This window comes from Dipodomys spectabilis, unplaced genomic scaffold (genome assembly GCF_019054845.1).
Source record: "Dipodomys spectabilis isolate Male_0828 unplaced genomic scaffold, ASM1905484v1 ptg000210l, whole genome shotgun sequence".
NCBI lineage: Eukaryota > Metazoa > Chordata > Mammalia > Rodentia > Heteromyidae > Dipodomys > Dipodomys spectabilis.
Genome location: NW_024870887.1, coordinates 1,381,791 through 1,401,213, shown reverse-complemented (window position 1 = coordinate 1,401,213; position 19,423 = coordinate 1,381,791). Strand labels below are relative to the sequence as shown.

At 38.2% G+C, this 19,423-nt stretch overlaps 1 protein-coding gene across 5 annotated transcripts in view; it reads right to left on the bottom strand.

The window, feature by feature from the left end:
* Positions 1–19,423, bottom strand: part of Ncoa1 (nuclear receptor coactivator 1) — a 206,445-nt gene that overhangs the window by 182,536 nt on the left and 4,486 nt on the right. For 4 of the 5 annotated variants that reach the window (XM_042696731.1, XM_042696727.1, XM_042696729.1 and 1 more), the window contains exon 2: positions 18,728–18,730. The gene's annotated coding sequence lies outside the window, so the exon portion shown is untranslated. Of the gene's footprint in view, positions 1–18,727; positions 18,753–19,423 lie in introns of those variants that run through there. The other variant, XM_042696728.1, reaches the window with a different exon arrangement.

The window sequence follows — 19,423 nt, the reverse complement described above, 5'->3', positions numbered from 1 at the left end:
TGGTGGCTCACGCCTATAATTCTAGCTACTCAGGAGGCTGAGATCTGAGAATCGCAGCTCAAAGCCAGCCCAGGCAGGAAAGTCCTTGAGACTCTTATCTCCAATAAACCACTAGAAAACCAGAAGTGGCGCTGTGGCTCAAGTGGTAGAGCACTCTCCTTGAGATGAAGAGCAGCACCCAGGCCCCCAGAGCTCAAGCCCCACGACTGACAAAAAACAACAACAAAAAAAAATTGGCTGTTTTGGTTAAGGACACACAGCCAGTAAGTTACAGATTCCAGAAAGCTATACAGAGAAAATAACTTTCACAACAAAAGTGTAATTTAAATGAATGGGAACTTCACTGATCACAAACTCAACATGAGCTTCAAAGGTAATATGGCTCCCCAAATGGTTTAATTCTAGGCTATAGAAAAGGAAAAAACAAAACAAAACTATCAGCTGATGATGTTTTGTACTAATCCGCACATTAACTATTGAGTTTAATTTTAGATTTGGAGATTTAAGAGCACACTGATAAAATGCATAGTTGTTACTAAGGGCAAATTCCAATAATAAAAGAATAAGCTTTCTAATCACAAAGAAACTAAATTAAAATGAATTGCTTGAGGCAGAAAAGTAATTCCACTACTATACAGGTGTATAATGCTCTCATTAAAATATGAGAACACTGTGGGATAAGCTTCAATCACCAACTTCTTTTCATTTAAGTTACTACAAGGCAAAGAATGTATTAACCCAATGTCACACTGAACCTCCTAACTTGTGTTCTTTCAGTAACATGTTTTATTTATAAGATAATATTTGACTAGACAAGATCTTTATTATATTGTGGTACTAACAATACATTTTAGTGGGAAAAAAATCTCGAAAAGTGTCTAAGAATTTGAAAGCTTTCTGTCACAGATGGAGGGTTTCTAGTCTGCAAAGAAGCTGGGCTAGGGTAGGAGGTGGGAGAATGTAGTGTGGAGATGGGAGGGAAGGGATGGGAGGGGAAAAACAAAGGAGGAGGCAACAATGCTTGATAAGAAATGTACTCATTACCTTGCTCGTGTGATTGTAACCCCTCTGTACAGTATTTTCACAATAAAAAAAATTTTTTTAAAAAGAAGTAGTTGGGCTACATCAATACATTTCCTCCTCATTCTCACAGCCTATGACAACTGTAAAGGATAAAATGGTCTTGTAAAGAAACTCCATTTCAGCTGGGCACTGGTGACACATGCCTATAATCCTAGCAACTCAGGAGACAGATCTGATGACAGCTGTTCCAAGCCAGGCCCTGGGCAAGGAAGTCTGTGAAACTCCAATAAACTACCATAAAAGCCAGAAGTGGAGCCGTGGCTCAAGTTTAAGCAAAAGAAGCTCAGAGAAAGCAACCAGATCCTGAATTCAAGCCCTAAGACGGGCAAAGGAAAGAAAGAAGGAAAAAAGGAAAAAAAGAAAGGAAGGGGAGGAAGAGGAGGAAGGAAGGAAGGGAGGAAGAAAGGAAGGGATTTTGTTTTTTTTTTAACTGTATTTTTTTTGTCTTTTCTTTTTTGGTACTGGGGATCGAACCCAGGACATTGCACTTGCTAGGTAAGCGCTTTGCCACTGAGCTACATCCCAGCCCAAAGAAGGGGGGTGGGAGGGAGGGAGGGAGGGAAGAAAGAAAGAAGGAAGGAAGGAAGGAAGGAAGGAAGGAAGGAAGGAAGGAAGGAAGGAAGGAAGGAAGGAAGGAAGGAAGGAAGGAAGGAAGGAAGGAGGGAAGGAAGGAGGGAAGGAAGGAGGGAAGGAAGGAGGGAAGGAAGGGAGGAAGGAAGGAAGGAAGGAAGGGAGAAATGGAGAAAGGGAGAAAGGGAGAAAGGGAGGGAAACAAACTCCCATTTAACAAATACTTTTCAGCAGTAAGTTAAAGGTGAAACTACAGAAACAGCAGAATCATAAAGTAAATTAAAACATTAGCAAGTAAAGTGAACCACAAAGTGCTGCTGATAGGTATGTTTGAAAGATAATGAGCCTTATCTCTATTATAAAAAGAACTGAAACCTACTTCATATCTCATGGAAAAGTTAACCAAAAATAAATCAAACACCTAAATGTAAACACTAAAACTAAAAATTTTTAGAATAGGCACAAATTTTAGCGACCTTGAATTAGGCAATGGTTTCTTAGATGTGACAAGAACATAAGGGAAAAAAATTTATTTCATCAAAACTAAAAACTTTTGTGCCTCAAAAGGTATCACCAGGAAAAATATAAAAAAAATAAGGAATAGAATAATATATTTTCACATCATTTATCTGATAATGGGCTTGAGTCCAGAAAATATAAAGAATTCTTACAACTCTTAAAAAATGTCATTATAGGACTGGGAAAGTGGCTCAGTGGTAGAGTGCTTACCTGGCATGCATGAGGCCCTGGGTTTGATTCCTCAGCACCACATAAGCAGAAAAAGCCAGAAGTGGTGCTGTGGCTCAGGTGGTAGAGTGCTAGCCTTGAGCTAAAGAACTGACTGTGCCCAGACCAAGACCAACAGCAAAAAAAAATGTCATAACAGAGCCCATCAAATGTGCAAAAATGGGCAAAAGACTTGAACAGATCTTTCTTAACATAGAATTGGCCAATAAGCATATGAAAAGCTGGACAATACAGTCAGTAGAAAATGCAAATCAAAATTATAATGGGATGTCGCCACACTCACTAAGATAGTTAGATCATAAGGCCAAGTAATATATATACTTTCAAGGATCTGGAAAATCAGAATCCTAATGCACAATCCAGTGAGGAACTATAAAATGTTATAACCACTTTAGAAAAGTTTTACAGTTCCTCAAAATGTTAAACATAGTTAACATATGACCTTGCAATCACACACCTAGATATACACTCAAGAGTAATGAAGACCTATGTTCATATAAAAACTTGTGCATGAGCCGGGCTCTGGTGGCTCAAGCCTGTAATCCTAGCTACTCAGGAGGTTGAGATCTGAGGATCGCGGTTCAAAGCCAACCCCGGCAGCAAAGGCCGTGAGACTCATATCTCCAATAAAACCACTAGAAAACCAGAAGTGGTGCTGTGGCTCAAGCGGTAGAGTGCTCACCTTGAGCTGAAGAGCACAGGGACAGCGCCCAAGCCCAGAGTTCAAGCCCCATGACCAACAACAACAAAAAAAAAAACCTTGTGCATGAATGTTCCTCACAGCATTAGCCACAATAATCAAAATGGCCATAAACAAAGTACTAACACATGCTAGAATGTGGGTGAACTTAAAAAACATCCTAGGGGGCTGGGAAGGTGGCTCAGTGGTAGAGTGCTTGCCTTGCAAGCCTGAGGCCCTGGGTTCGATTCCTCAGCACCACATAAGCAAAAAGCAAAAAGCTGGAAGTGGCGCTGTGGCTCAAGTGGTAGAGTGCTAGCCTTGAGCTGAAGAGCTGAGGGACAGTGCCCGGGCCCAGAGTTCAGGCCCACAACTGGACCCCAAAAAAAAAAATCCTAAATTAAAGAAAAAAGACACAAAATCCTGTATGATGATTTCTATATGAAATGTCCAAAACAGATAAATCAACATTTGCATTAATATCCATGGTTACCAGGGACTGAATAAAGAGAAGCATCTAAGAACCTGGGCATCTCTTTTTTTTTTTTTAGACAATGAGATTAGTCTAGTATTATCATTGTTGATGGTGCATTGCTCTGTGAATATATTAAGAGCCACTAAACTATAGACTTTAGGATGATATGAATTATATCACAATAAAAATAAGAAGCCTTGCCGGACATTGGTGGCTCACACCTGTAATCCTAGCTACTCAGGAAGCTGAGATCTGTGGATACAGTTCAAAGCCAGCCCAGGCAGGAAAGTCTGTGAGACTCTTATCTCCAGTTAATCACCAGAAAACTGGAAGTGGTGCTGTGGCTCAAGTGGGAGAGCACTAGCCTTGAGCTGAAGAGCTGAGGGACAGTGCCCAGACCCAGAGTCCAAACCCCAGGACTGACAAAAATAAAATAAAATAAAAAGCCTTTATAGGGACTATTAGAATGAAATCTAGTAAGACTTCACCATAGTAAATGGCAATAAAATTCTCAGAAAAACAGAAGAACTGTAAGAAGAAAAGTACCAAGAAAATATTTCCAATTCAAGCCATGGAACATTGTGATAAACACAATACCAGAAGTTAGTAGGAACAAAGCACATATTCCTATATACCACAAGCCTGACCCTAGCAGACATCAGTAATCAGTCACAACACCCTCTACCACTGAGCTTGGGCATGAGCACAGATCTCTTTCTCAAAGTTCTTCAAGTACTTACTACCAATTTGTTGAAATTGATGACATATTGTTATTTCTGCCTTAGGCTGTTACACTGAATATTAGTGGTTTTCTTAATTAAAAGGGCTTAGACAAAAAGGCACTGAGATCAATTTTAACATATATACCTACTACCTAGAGAGCTAAAAAGATTAAAATTTTACAAATTTAGCAAAAATCTACTTGTCCTTTTAGAAGAACTAAACTGTGCATGTACTTGTATTCTTGCATATCACTGTATAAATCCTACATAATTGACACATGGAGTAAAATCGACATCACTGTTCACCCACAGATGTTTAAAGCAATCTATGATATGTAATATTTACCACCCATAAAATCTCTGTAACTCAATTTTAACAAAAGAACAAAACTCCCCCACACAGCAACAGTAATAGAAATGGAAAAGAAGTTAGAAAATGACTAGAAATATCCTTACATCCATTTTTTTTTTTTTTTTTGGTAGCAAATTAGAGATAAGAGTCTCATGGACAGCCTTAGGCTCTTGTGAATATGCCCTCCTAACGCCCAGTACTCAGCCTTAGGTTAGACACTAATTTTTGTTATTGTTGTGGGGCTTGAACTCTGGGCTTTTTTGCTCTACAGTTAGTGTTATCTCACTTTGAGCCATATCTCCACTTCCAGTTTGGGAATTGTTAATTGGAGATAAGAGTCTCAAGACTTTCCTGCTTAGCTTGGCTTTGAACCATGATCCTCACATCTCGCCTTTTGAGAAGCTCACATTACAGGTAAGAGCTACCAGACACCCTGCACATACAAATTCTTGATTAAGAAGCCAGGTTTCCTCTACCACCTACCTTTTCCCACGTGTACTGTCAGGCTAGCCACTTCTCATTTTAATATCAACCTAATTTTACAAGACTTTTTCACAAACAAATCTCATTAATCCTGCAAGATAGATAAGGCAGTTATGTTTATATCCATTTTTATAACTATGAAAAAAATGATAAGGAATACAAGACTGGTGCCAAACAGGGCTTGAACCCTCGTTATTCTACTTCTTAGCAAAGTGGATTTGGATACTTTTACCTAGCCTTTCTGAACAAAGTAAAGAGGGTACTATCTGGCTTAAAAGGCAGTTCTGAGGATTAGATTACACAACACATATAAAGCACACTTGCACAGAACCTGGTACAAAATAAGTGCTAAATGAATGATAGTTGCTGCTATGTCATCATTGTTGTTAATTATGCAAGATCAAATGGTTTCTACTCTAGGGAGCCAAGACTTTCTCAATGGTTCCGCCCACCCCCCAGTCCTATCCATACAAAGCATACCCTAGCATCTCCAGACAATGCCTTCCTTTTTCATCTAAACACCATGGTATTTTACAAATCAAAAGCTGCTAGCAGTATCATCAAAAAGGACAACTAGACACCATTTATGTCTCACACACAATACCATCTATACAGTTGTCTTGTGTCTCTCTCCCCCAAAACTATCAACTTACTAGATAGCATAGCAACATGCTAAAGTAAATCAATCAGACTTTAGGAAACCACCTTGATTCTTGAAAAGATAACTTAAAAGGGTGAAAGGGGAGAAAAGGGAATCTATGAATAAACAGCTTAAAAAGAAATTTCACCCAACGCTGATTTCAAAAATATTTTTTAAGTTTCTCTCATGCAAAAAAAAAAAGGGGGGGTGTAGGAACACCAACCCTTTGGGTATCTTCTCAACAGAGCAAATATGCTAGCAACATAATGAAAATTATCAGGAAATATTTTAGGGCTTGGAACTTTTTTTTCATTGTAAATCAATAAATTAGCATTGAGGAGTGTGTGTGTGTGTGTGTGTGTGTGTGTGTGTGTGTGTGTGTGTGTGTGTAAACTCAGGGTGTGTGTGTGTGTGTGTGTGTGTGTGTGTGTGTGTGTGTGTGTGTGTGTGTGTGTGTGTGTGTGTGTGTGTGTGTGTGTGTGTAAACTCAGGGCCTGGGCACTGTCCCTGAGCTTTTGTGCTCAAGGCTAGCACTCTACCACAACTCCACTTCTGGCTTTTTGGTAGTTAATTAGTTAATTGGAGCTAAGAATCTCATGGACTTTTTTCTGCCAGGGCTGGCTTTGAGTCTCCTGAATAGCTAGGATTATAAGCATGAGCCACTAGCACTAGGCCTGAGAGTTGGTTTTTGTTTTTGTTTTTAAGAAACAAAATAGTTTACCTTTATACTGTTTATGATAAGTCTTTTCTGAAGGTTTTTTGTTGTTGTTGTTGCTTTTCTGGCTGTGGAGCTTGAACTCAGGGCCTGGGCGCTGTCTCTGAGCTTTTTCCACTTAAAGCTACCTAGCACTCTACCACTTAAAACCACAGTGCCACTTCTGGTTTTCTAGTGGTTAATTGGAGATAAGAGTCTCATGGACTTTCCTGCTCCGGCTGGCGTCAAACTGCAAACCACAGATCTCAGCCTCCTGAGTAGTTAGGATTAGAGGCGTAAGTCACTGGTGCCCATGTTGAAGATTTTTGTTTTGGACTTGAACTCTGGGCCTGGACATTGTCCCTGTGCTCCTTTTTTGCTCAAGGCTAGCACTCTACCACTTGAGCCACAGTACCATTTCCAGATTTTTCTGTGATTAACTGGAGATAAGAGTCTCACCAAGTTTCCTGCCTAGGATGGCTTTGAACTGTGATCCTCAGATCTCAGCCTTCTGAGTAACTAGGATTACAGACATGAGACACCTACCCCCAGTTTTTAAGGGTATTTTTTTTTTTTGTCGGTCACGGGGCTTGAACTCTGGGCTTAGGTGCTGTCCCTCAGCTCTTCAGCCCAAGGCTAGCACCTACCACTTGAGCCACAGCACCACTTCCGGTTTTTTCTGTTTATGTGGTGCTGAGAAATCGAACCCAGGGCCTCATGCATGCAAGGCAAGCGCTCTACCACTGAGCCACTTCCCCAGCCTTTTATTATTTTTTTATTTTAATTTTATTGTCAATGTGATATACAGAGGGGTTACAGTTACATAAATAAGGTAGAGACTAGATTCCTTGTCTAACTTGTTACCCACTCTGAAGAACATTTTTTTGTGTGTGTCAGTCGTGGAGCTTGAACCTAGGGCCTCATGCATGCGAGGCAAGCACTTTAGCACTGAGTAACCTTCCCAGCCTGAAATTTTTTTTTTTTTTTTTTTTTGTCGGTCGTGGGGCTTGAACTCTGGGCCTGGGCGCTGTCCCTCAGCTCTTCAGCTCAAGGCAAGCACTCTACCACTTGAGCTACAGCGCCACTTCCGGTTTTCTGGTGGTTTATTGGAGATTGGAGTCTCACGGTCTCTCCTGCCCGAGCTGGCTTTGAACCGCGATCCTCAGATCTCAGCCTCCTGAGTAGCTAGGATTACAGGCGTGAGCCACCAGCGCCCGGCTCAGCCTGAAATATTTTTAAGACTACATATTTACTAAGTTTGAAGTGCACATCTCCCAAAGGAAAAAAAAAAATCTACAAGAAATGGCTGTAGCAAAAAAAAAATTAAAACAAACAAAGCCAAGAACTCATATGTGTTACAACTGAAGCCTAAAAAACCCACTCCTTCAACAGGATTAGCTATAACAGGAGTCTTTCCAGACATAATCTATGTGTAGTATGATTTGAGATAATAAATAATAATTTGAAATAATAAAACTTATAGTACCTACCTTTAATCGACTTGTAGCCAGCTTAAGGTAAATTAAATGAAAGCTAATCTGAAATTTCAATATGGGCACATGTACTATAGTTTACTTGTTCATTTCTGTATTGCTTCAAAAGGGATTTGAGACTCACAGGTTGTATTTCAATTTAAAAAAGAAGTGAAGAAGTTGGGTAAAGAGAAAATGCAAAAGGATAATAAGATAAAGTCCAAGGTAAATTTACCACACAAACCATATGTCACATAGTTATACACAGTTGCAAGGAAAAAGTCACTCATTAGACTGAGCTTCTTCCAAAGAGAAAAATATCATCAGTTTCAAGAGTTCTGACTACCATGTAATACATGTATTACATCTGGTCAAAGGAAAGACAGCATTCCCTGGTACTAAGACCTGAAGGAGAAAATTACCACATGGGTTCTGACATACTTTGTTGTTGTTGTCTTCTTCTTCTTCTTCTTCTTCTTCCTTCTTCCTTCTTCCTTCTTTCTTCTTCTTCTTTTTGCCGATTCTGGGGCTTAAACTCAGGGCCTGGGCTCTGTCCCAGAGCCTCCTTGTGCCTAAGGCTAGCATTGTTACCACTTGAGCCACAGCATCAATTCTGGCTTCTTCAAATCCAGGGCTTCATGCATGCTAGGCAAGTACTCTACCACACTAAGCCACATGCCCAGCCCCATGGCATTCATTCATTAAAAGAGAACCTAACAGCTCATCTTCATTGGGTGTGTCTTGAGCCGGGCATGTTCTAAGCATTTTGTGTGTTTGTCTTTTTTACTTTTATTGTTTGTAGATCATGGGGCTTGAAACTCAAGGTCTGGCTGCTCTCTTTTTTTTTCTTTTTTTTTTATTGTGAAAATACTCTACAGAGGGATTACAATTACATGGGCAAGATAATGAGTACATTTCTTATCAAGCATTGTAGCCTCCTCCTTTGTTTCCCCTTCCTATCCCTTCCCATCCTCCCTCCATCTCCCCCCAAAAAACATTAACACTCTCTCTTTTTTTTGGGGGGGGGGTCCGGTCGTGGGGCCTGAACTCTGGGCCTGGGCGCTGTCCCTCAGCTCTTCAGCTCAAGGCTAGCGCTCTAGGTCTGGCTGTTCTTGAGCTTTTGCCCTCAAGACTAGCATTCTACCACTTTGAACCACAGCACCACTTCCTGCATTTTGTGTGAATATAAACACATAAAATCCTCACAATCATGTACATCCCTGTTTATAGATTTAAAAAAAAAAGCTGAAGCAACAAAAGGTTAAATAACACAACTAGGAAGTAGCAAAGCCAAGTCAACCTTAGGAATCCAACCCTAAAGCCCATTGTCCTAAACATTACACAATCTCTCATCCATAAGGATGTCTCCCTTTGGAAGTAAGCATTTGCCTTCAATGTGTTGGTTTATATTCAGTCTCAGCCTTCCAGATCAGCTGCTAATAGTACCAGAATAGTGGTAATAACATCAACAGCAGTGAGATAAAGGAGATGATATCCTCAATAAGAATTCTACAAGAAGAGTAGTGAATTCCATGACACTGTTTTAATGGCCCTCAATAAATGTTGATTATATTATAACAAAGAACAATTCTGTAAAGGCAATTCTATCCAACTCTGCAACAATGCAATCAATATACATAAAGTTCTCTGGTATTGTGGCTTAATCCAAGTAAAAATTGATTTGTTTTTAAAGGTATTGAATAATCCTCTAAGAATGTTATTTTGGACTAGTAGGCTTAAAAAAACTGGACAGCACAATAAATGCATACTTGCTTGAATAAAGTTATACCATATTGCCAATTACAAGCACAATACACACCTGCATACACACATAAATGTGAAAGACAGATAAATATTCTCTTTTGAAAACTAAGGAACCTAACCAATAAAAATGTTTAAGGATGCAGTCAATCCATGTCTCTATGGAGGTAAGACCAGAAAGAAAAGGACCAAAATTTCTCCAAAAAGAGTTGATTGTTACAAGTAGTCAGCTCAGTACCAACACTCTATTCCACAAATCATGATCATAAAATTTTAACCCAGAGAATTTTCAGAGCAAGATGTTCCCAAAATCCACTCTAGCCATAAAATTACCTCAATTAAGTACACAAAGCACTCAACTGACACATAATCCCCCTCCCCAGTAGCTAAATGACTTGTGCAATTATATAGTTAGTAAACATTAACCAATTAAATAACCGGGGATATCTGTAAAAATGTATATGACCCAGGAGTTTTGAAGTAGCAGCCTTCAAATCTTTCTGAAATAACTTAACAGTGCAGTCTACCAAAATCATTCCTGGTTAATATAAATTCAATCACATCACTAAACATATTACAAAGCTATTTAAAAGAAAGGACAAGTATCTGATCGGAAACTGAATAATATGAATGGATAAACAGAGTGGGGTGAAAATTCAATATGCAGTAAATATTTGGCCAGATTATCAAGTTTCCAATAGTCAGAGAACGGCAACTTAACACAAAGACTAGCCCAGCACTGGTAGCTCATGTCTGTAATGCTAGCCAGGCAGGAGGCTGAGATCTGAGGCTCACGGTTCAAAGCCAGCCTGGGTAAAACAGTCTATAAGAATCTTATCTCCAATTAACCACCAGAAAACTGGAAATGGTAATGGACTCAAAATAGTAGAGCACTAGCCTTGAGCAAAAGAGCTCAAGGACAGTGCCCAGACTCTAAGTTCAAACCCCATGACTGAACAAAAAAAAAAAAAAGATCTAACTAGAAATAATTAAGAGTAAGAGTTGGTAAAGATGGGGACAAATAGAGACTATAATATACTGGTGGAAATATAAACTGACATTTTTTTTAAAAGCAGTTTCTGTTCTTCAAGGACTCCCAAATAGGGCCTATCAATTTTGGTATACACTTCTCTAAAGAAAATCAATTCTACTATGATGAAACAAAAACATTTACTGCTCATCAACTATGCATGTTCTTTCCTACATCTCCTTAAGTATTCTTTGAGTACTTTTGGCCAAAGGGCTATAGGAGGAAGTGATGTACATCACTTTGAGGCCAAAGCCACAATAATCAAGGAAGATACTTCATGTTCCCAAAGGTACAATGAACTTACTTATTAACTATAGAACCCTTTTAGCATATACCATAACCAAGAACCTAATGTAAATCCTCTTCTTCCAGGAAACCCATCAAGAACAAGTGAGGCTCCTAGCACCATTAATAACAAATTTATGTATGCTATGGGTATGGAACCATGAAAGCACTATAATACAAAACAGTATAAAATGAATTTTAGACTAAGTTACAAACTGATTGGAAGGAAGGGATACAAGTAAAAACAGAAACAAATTAGCCTTTAATGCTAGCTATTCAGGAGGCTAAGCTGTAAGGATCTCAGTTCAAAGTCAGCCTAGGCAGAAAAGTTGACAAGACTTTATCTCCAATTAACCTGCAACAAACGCTAAACTAGAGGTTTGGTTCAAGTGGTAAAGAGCCAGCCAGGAAGCAAAAGTATGAAGCCCTTAGTTCAAGCACACATACACATGCATGCACGTACACATGTAAGTATGTACGTATGTATACATACACACACCAGAAACAAGCATAAATGATAATAAATTTCAAGTGGGTATTAAAGGAATTTCCAGACTCAACAACTAAATTATGAACGCCATGTTACACTGTTTCATATTAATTTTAAAACCATGTATGATTTAAAGCAAATGAGAACTCCTTTATAAGAACTTCATATTACCATTCAAACAACAGATATTCAGTAAAAATATATCTTCTGCTGTGAAGAACATGCTAAATGCATGAGAAACAGAAATACAGTAACGATCAAGATTTTAGGAATTGTGACCCCGGCTCCTCTAAGGAAAGAAAAGAAAGAAAACAAGTTTAAAGTAGAAGCTCTACACTATAGATCAGTGACTCAGGATATATCATTGACTTTTCTTTTTTGTACTGGGTTTGCTTTTTGTTTTGGTTTTTTGGTAGTACTGGGAATTGAACCCAAGGCCTTTTATATGCTAGGTAACAGCTACTTCCTCAGTCCTTTTTTTCTTTCTTTCTTTTTTTAACGTTATTAAACTTACCTTGCTATATTGCCCAGGCTGGCCTCAATTACAATCTTTCACAATCTTTCTGCTTCATTCTCCCAAGGAGCTGGAATTATTGGCATTTGCCACCACACCTAGCCATCTCAGGCTTTTAAGCACAGATCTTTAGAGCCAATGGCTTATGTAAAACACATTCTCCAAGCAATATCTGATTTCCAATTCAATCTCCAAATATCCTCCAAATAAGCTGGTAAAGAAAATCTCTATACTGTATTACCTATGAGTATTCCAGATAGACAAATACACTTGTGCATACACGTGGTCTACTTCTCTAGGTAAATAATAAGTAGCATTATGATTTAATGTTACAACTTGCAAAATACTTTTAATAAAGTGAATGTATATTGCAGAAGGCAATATACAACATGATCTCTCTTTTACCATTCTCATAACCTAATAATAGTGATTTTTTTTTTTTAATTTACACAGTAGGGCTGGGAATGTGGCTTAGTGGCAAAGTGCTTGCCTCGCATGCATGAAGCCATAGGTTCAATTCCTCAGTACCACATAAACAGAAAAAGCCAGAAAGGACACTGTGGCTCAAGTGGTAGAGTGCTATCCTTGAGCAAAAGAAGCCCAGGCCCTGAGTTCAAGCCCTAAAACTGGCAGAAAAAAAAAAAAGAAAAAGAAAGAAAAAAGAATTCACACAGTATACAAAGTTTCGCATGAGTAATAAGGAAAATAAATACTAAGAGAGTTCACAGAAGGAACAAATTACTTCTAAATTTTAGAGTTTGAATACTTACCAAGAACAGTGAAATGTGAGTTGAACTTTAAAGAACAGGTAGAATTTCCAAGGTTACACACTGGAAAAAGAGAGAACAGTCCAGGGAAAGCAACAGGTAATGGGATGGATAAGCCCAGGGGAATATTCACAGAACAGCAAACACAATTTCAGTCTATTGGGGGAGTCTAAGGGGAACTGAGGCCAGAAAAGTGAGTTGGTGCCAGAGACTGGAAAGCATTACCTGCTAGGCTATGGAGTAACTTTATCTTGATGGCAATGAAGAACCATAGAAGGCTTTTTAGTAAAGTAATACCATGAAAGCAAAAATTAAAATGATCATTCAAAAATAAAATTTAGCATGGACAGAAATTACTGGAGACAGTAGGACCAATAAATAGGTCTGAATTAGAATAATGACAGAAAGAAATGAACCAATCCGAGGAGATGACAAAACTTGCAATTTTTAGTGTATGTCAAATCAGATCCTAAGAACTCTAGAAAATTAAGATTTGGATGCTAATGTATTGCTAGTATATGCTAACAACAGTGAATCCCTGTGAATTCATGTGTGTGTGTGTGTGTGTGTGTGAGAGAGAGAGAGAGAGAGAGAGAGAGAGAGAGAGAGAGTGCACGCACATTCCCATAACCACATTCATATAATAGGTCCTTTTTTCTTGGAGGTATAAGAGGGTTTAAGAGGAGCAATGATATATAAAAGCAATCAAGTTATGAAGGGCCCAGGTATTTGTGAAACAAATAGAGCTCAAACACTTGTAAGGGCCAAAGGCATTACAATCACATCTATTGCAAAATGGAAAAACAGACTGCAAATCCAGTCATACTACAGGCTTGAGAAATTACATCAGATATATCCATTAAATTTGGCAAGAAGGGTAAGACTGAATGAATGGAGTTATTGAGGTACCTGTCCTCAACAACAGAGATTCTTAACTTTTGCAGGAGGCCCTTTTTGGAATTTGGTAAAATCTACAGACCTTCTCCCACAAGAAGATTTTCAACATTTTACACATAATTTCAAACTGTTTACAAATCTCTCCTAAAACTAACCTTGAGGCTCTTAGTCTATGAACTCCAGTTTAAGGACCTTGGTTACAGAATAATGATAACTCTTTTTTATCATATATATACAGCTTCAAAAAATAGAATGTGTGTGTGTGTGTGTGTGTGTGTGTGTGTGTATGTGTGTGTGTGTGTGTGTACCATGTAAAGTATACACAAAATAGAAATTTTTTAAATGTTATTAAAATAAATTTTAAGCATTTATTTACTGATGACATGATCTCTGTGCCCTCTCCAATAAACTGTTATTAATTCCACTATTTTGATGATAGTGATATAACTGAGTATAATTGTGTGTGTGTGTGTGTGTGTGTGTGTGTGTGTGTGTGTGTACTAGGGTTTGACTCAGGGCATGAGCACTGTCCCTTAGCTTTTTCACTAAAGGCTAGTGCTCTACCAATTGCGCCATAGCTCCACATTTGGCTTTTTGCTGGTTAGCTAGAAATAATAGTATAACAGACTTTCCTGACTGGAGATTCTCAGATCTCAGCCTCTTTGAAAGCTAGATTACAGACATGAGCTACCAGGGCCAGATACTGATTTGTTACTTTTTAAAATCTTACTTTCATACTTTGCAATACCACCACTGGAAGATCTGGTTCCAAGTTGAGTTTATTTGTATAATAAAAAACTATTTGAGTGGTTTTAATGGCTAGTACTGCTGAAAAACAAACTTTTCAAAGATAAATAACACCAAAAGAAATGCATCACCGGGTATTAAAGAAGTATGATGTTCAATTGCAATCTTACCACTTATGCAAGGTTCCTGCTAGACACTGCACTTCCATAAATCCTGATGGCAATCAGTTGTTCTTACAGACTATCACATGGTATGGCCTTTTAATATTTTGGGCAGATGGGCTCAAAACCACTAAAACACTTCATCTACAATGCTTTTGTTGTTGTTGTTTTTTGGGTTTTTTTTTTGTCGGTCGAGGGGCTTGAACTTGGCGTGAGCGCTGTCCCTTAGCTCTTCAGCTCAAAGCTAGCACTCTACCACTTGAGCTACAGCGCCACTTTTGGTTTCTGGTGTTTTATTTGAGAAAAGAGTTTCATGGACTTTCCTGCCCGGGCAGGAAACATGCATCATTCAAGGTAACATGCATCATTATCAGCAATTAAATCCATAATAATAGAAATGCTTCCAAATATTCAAAAACTTCATTTTGTTCTGAAAGTAATTACATTCTGAGTCACTACTAAAAAATGCCAATATCTCAAAGGGAAGATTATGTGTTTTTTTGGTGGGTTGTGGGGCTTGACTCTGGGCTTGGGCGCTGTTCCTGTGCTCTTCAGCTCAAGGCAAGCACTCTACCACTTGAGCCACAGTGCCACTTCTGGTTTTCTAGTGGTTTATTGGAGATAAGAGTCTCATGGACTTTCCTGCCCAGGCTGGCTTTGAACCGTGATCCTCAGATCTCAGCCTCCTGAGTAGCTAGGATTACAAGTGTGAGCCACCGGCACCCAGCTGTGTTTTTATTTACTAGGTTATATACTATGCATACCCAGGTGTCACAGAAAATGTCACAAATTAGGGACCTCTGTCTTTGTGGCCAAAGAATAAGGGCTTTTGTTTGTTTAAAGTTAGATAATTTTAATTAATTTAGATAATTTCAGACTTTTACCTCAAAATGTAAATTAATGTCTATGAAATATACAAAAGAGCTTCATAACTTTCAAGTAATGTTGAGTGTATGATGCAGGCTAAATCTGGCAAAACCTGCCTGGAATCTCAGTTACAGAGAAGATGCAGAAAAACCATGAGTTGGACACAAGTCTAGGCAGTTAAAGAGACTCATGCCTGTAGCTCATGCCTGTAATCCTAGCTACTCAGGAGGCTGAGATCTGAGGATCATGGTTCAAAGCCAGCCCAACCAGGAAAGTACGTGATCTTATCTCCAATTAACCACCAGAAAGCTGGAAGTGACACTGTGGCTCAAGTGGTAGAGCACTCTCTTTGAGGTGAAGAGCTCAGGGACAGTACCTAGGCCCAGAGTTCAAACCCCACGACCACTATCACCACCACCAACAACAACATACACACACACACACACACACACACACACACACACACACACACACAAATATAAGCAATACACAAAGAGGTGGCATGGACTCAAGTGGTAGACCACTTGCCTAGCACCCCTAAGTTCAATCCCTAGTACTGGGTAAAAGAAAAAAACAAACAAACATGCAAAACAATATGCCAAAAACAATCCAATTGCCTAAGCCCTTGTGAACTGTAAAACTTTATAATAAACTGCAAACGATCAAGACACCTTACAGACCTCCACTACTTATTGCATTTCCATGATGACAGAATACAAACTCTATTTTATATGTGATTATCAGCATCTGGGTTCCCAAGGTCAAGGCTCTCTATCAACTTCCAATCAATTATCTCCTGTGTATGCTATCAAAGTTTAAACAACTTCTCTTTAAGGTATTCCACTTGTATAGCAACTACCTCTGAATTACTACCTGTTTCGCAAAAGACACTCCACAACACATTCTGGGACACCAGTTGTCTTCAACACTGTTCCCTCGTGTGCTGTTAGCTAAGGACATCACAAAAATAATAGAGCTAGAACAAGGTCCAAGACACTTCATGACATATCCTGCCTTAAGTTCTTTTTTGGAACACAGCAGGGCACGAATAAAGCATAAATAACTCATGAACTATATTGTGAGTCAGGGGCTTCCCACTGTATGACCAATCTCACTCATACAGTCAGAACAAGACTCCTTAGAGACCTCCAATATTTATTGCATTTCCATGATGATAGAATACAAACTCTATTTTATATGTGATTATCAGCACCTGGGTTCCCAAGGTCAAGGCTCTCTATCAGTAACTTCCAATCAATTTGCACTGACAAAACAAGTCTACTGCATTATCTTAAAAATATCAAATTTTAAAGATAAATAAAAATGGGTGAATAAAATAAGCCTTACACATGGAATCATTTCAAAAACTAAGGAAATATAAATGTTGTGGCATAAAACCTTCCAAATAAAAATTCATATAAATTTGGAAAACTGGCATTTCTTACTTCCATCCAGATCTTTATATTTACTACATACTGCTCCCACCTCCCCGTATTTTTTTTTTTTTAAATCTTTCCATGTCACGTGACTACACCTAGAATTTGGGCTTCCGTCTCCACTTCAGCTGACGCTATCATCCTTCTTGCACTTGTTCCTTTCTTACTTCCTGAGTAGCTCCAGGCTTTCCTGTCTCCTCTTCTATTTAATCTTTCTGAATATATACTTTTCCTCACCCTACCCTTACTAAAACCATGCCCTGCATTCAATGTTCTTGTCCACTACCAAGCCCTCTCAAATGAACTAATTACTTTCTCTTTCAGAATCTTCAAGTATACTACTGTTTCTGTGTCTCCCAAATCACTCATCACATTTAATTAGTATTATAGGTATTTGTGTTTTGTCTTATCAACTATTTTAGGTCATAATCTCCCTAAGAATAGGATCTATATCTTATCATTTCACTTCCCTATCTTTAAATAGCACAGCGCTTTGAACAAAGCATGTACTCAAAACAACTATAATCTCAACACATGATTGAGTGGATACTTAGAAATTCAATTACAGACTTCCTGTACTAAACAGAATAGATGTGATTTAGACTTTGAGAACAAATAACATTACCCTGGTTTTCCGAAGTCACCAAAACAGAGTCAGTACTACCCATTATAGGTGCTTTCAAAAGTCAAAAATATTTCACCTTTCAAGTACCTGGTGATATGGTGTGATACCTTTATACACACACACACACACAAACATACCCAAAATGGAATACTATTAAATAATCAAATCTATGCTTGATAATAAAAGTATATAAATAGTTTAGCCACATAAGCAAACTAAAATTTTAAGATGCAATATAATAATGTCACCAGAAGAAGATCAACAACTCAAAATACTAGTATAAACACAGGGGGTGACCAATTTGTTCCAGATGAAAGAGTATACCTGAAGCTTTAGCTATTTAAACACTAACAAAACTTGAGAGGCCGAATTTTATTGCTAAGAATCCAAACCAATCATTCAAAGATAAGCTTACCAGAACAGAAGCACCAAAGAATCAACATTACTAAAGTACAAAGGTGAGAACAAACAGAGCACAAGAATCTTAAAGTGACACTTTCATTAAGTAATTGGGATATATGGCTCCTAGGTCATCAGAAAGAACACAATTGCAGGAGTCTCCACAACACACATATAGAACAGAAAGTCCAGAAAGGAAAGAGCTTGTAATGTGGCCAAGCGTGGCAAATGGAATGAATGTAACTAGGAGCATGGCACAAGTAGTAGAGTGCCTCCCTAGCAATTAAAGGTATGAATGTGATTTCTAGTCAGAACACTGGACTCAAATGTCATTCCTAACACCTACAAGCTGTGCAATATTACACCAGCCACTTAACTTCCCTAAGCTTTGTTTCCTCATTTATAAAATGTAGTGTGTAGAGCTAGCATAGTGCCTGGCTCAGAGACAACACTCAATAAATATTTGCTGGCTCTGAGTCATATAAGAAAATCAGACACTTCTCTCCAGGCATTTTTGCAGTTTTTAAGAGAATAATCTTAATTTCTAGTTATGCCTTATTACAATATGTGAGTCAATTTTTCATTAAAAATTAAAATAGAGTTGTATTTTAGTATCTGCAGGGAATTAGTTCCAGAAACCCCTGAAGATAAAAATCTGCAGATTCTCAAGTTCCTTATAGGATATAACATAGTATTTGCATATAACCCATGCACATCCTCCTGTCTATTTTAAATCATCTCTAGATTACTTATAATACCTAGTACAATATAAGTGCCTTTAAACAGTTGTTATACTGTATTATTTAAGAAATGACAAGAGTAAGTCTGTACCTGCTCAGTACAGAAGCAAATTTTTTTCAAGTATTTCCAACAAGGTGGTAGACGTATGATATAATAGACTATATGCTTCTTTCTCTTGGTGCACAGATTATTTCAAAGTTTCCTAGAATTCTTCAAATTTAAATTTTCCCTAGCCAAATACATTTTCTTGGTCTTCCTTCTTCTAAGGGAGGAACGGAGACAGAGTGGAAGGAGGGAGAAAAGCAGGGAGGGAGAAAAGGAGCAAAGGAGGAGGTGAGGGAGAAAGGAGGTGAGAGAGGGAAGAAGTGAGGGAGAAAGGAAGTGAGGGAAAGGAGGAAGAGAGAAGAAGGAAGAAAGAAAGGAAGAGAGAAGGAAGAAGACAGGGAGGCTAGCTGGCTTAAGAGAGGTGAGAAGTTTTATTATATGAAAAAAAAAAAACCTGAATAACTGATGCCAAGCAAATGATTTAAAAAAAATCAAACTTTAGAGAAGATAACAGCTTTGACTGGTATATTCAAGAAACCACAAGGAAATGGAAATACAATTCAAGTCAAAAAATGAAATATGTTAAAGCAAGGTAATAAGTATCTATAGATAATTACACTTTCATAACTTGTTTAGTATTTAACATCTTACAAGGCTTTCCTGCACATATCATCCAGAGCAAATTTTCCGGACTAGGCAAAAAAGTATCTGCTGCAATGACATTTGATATATTTGCAGTCT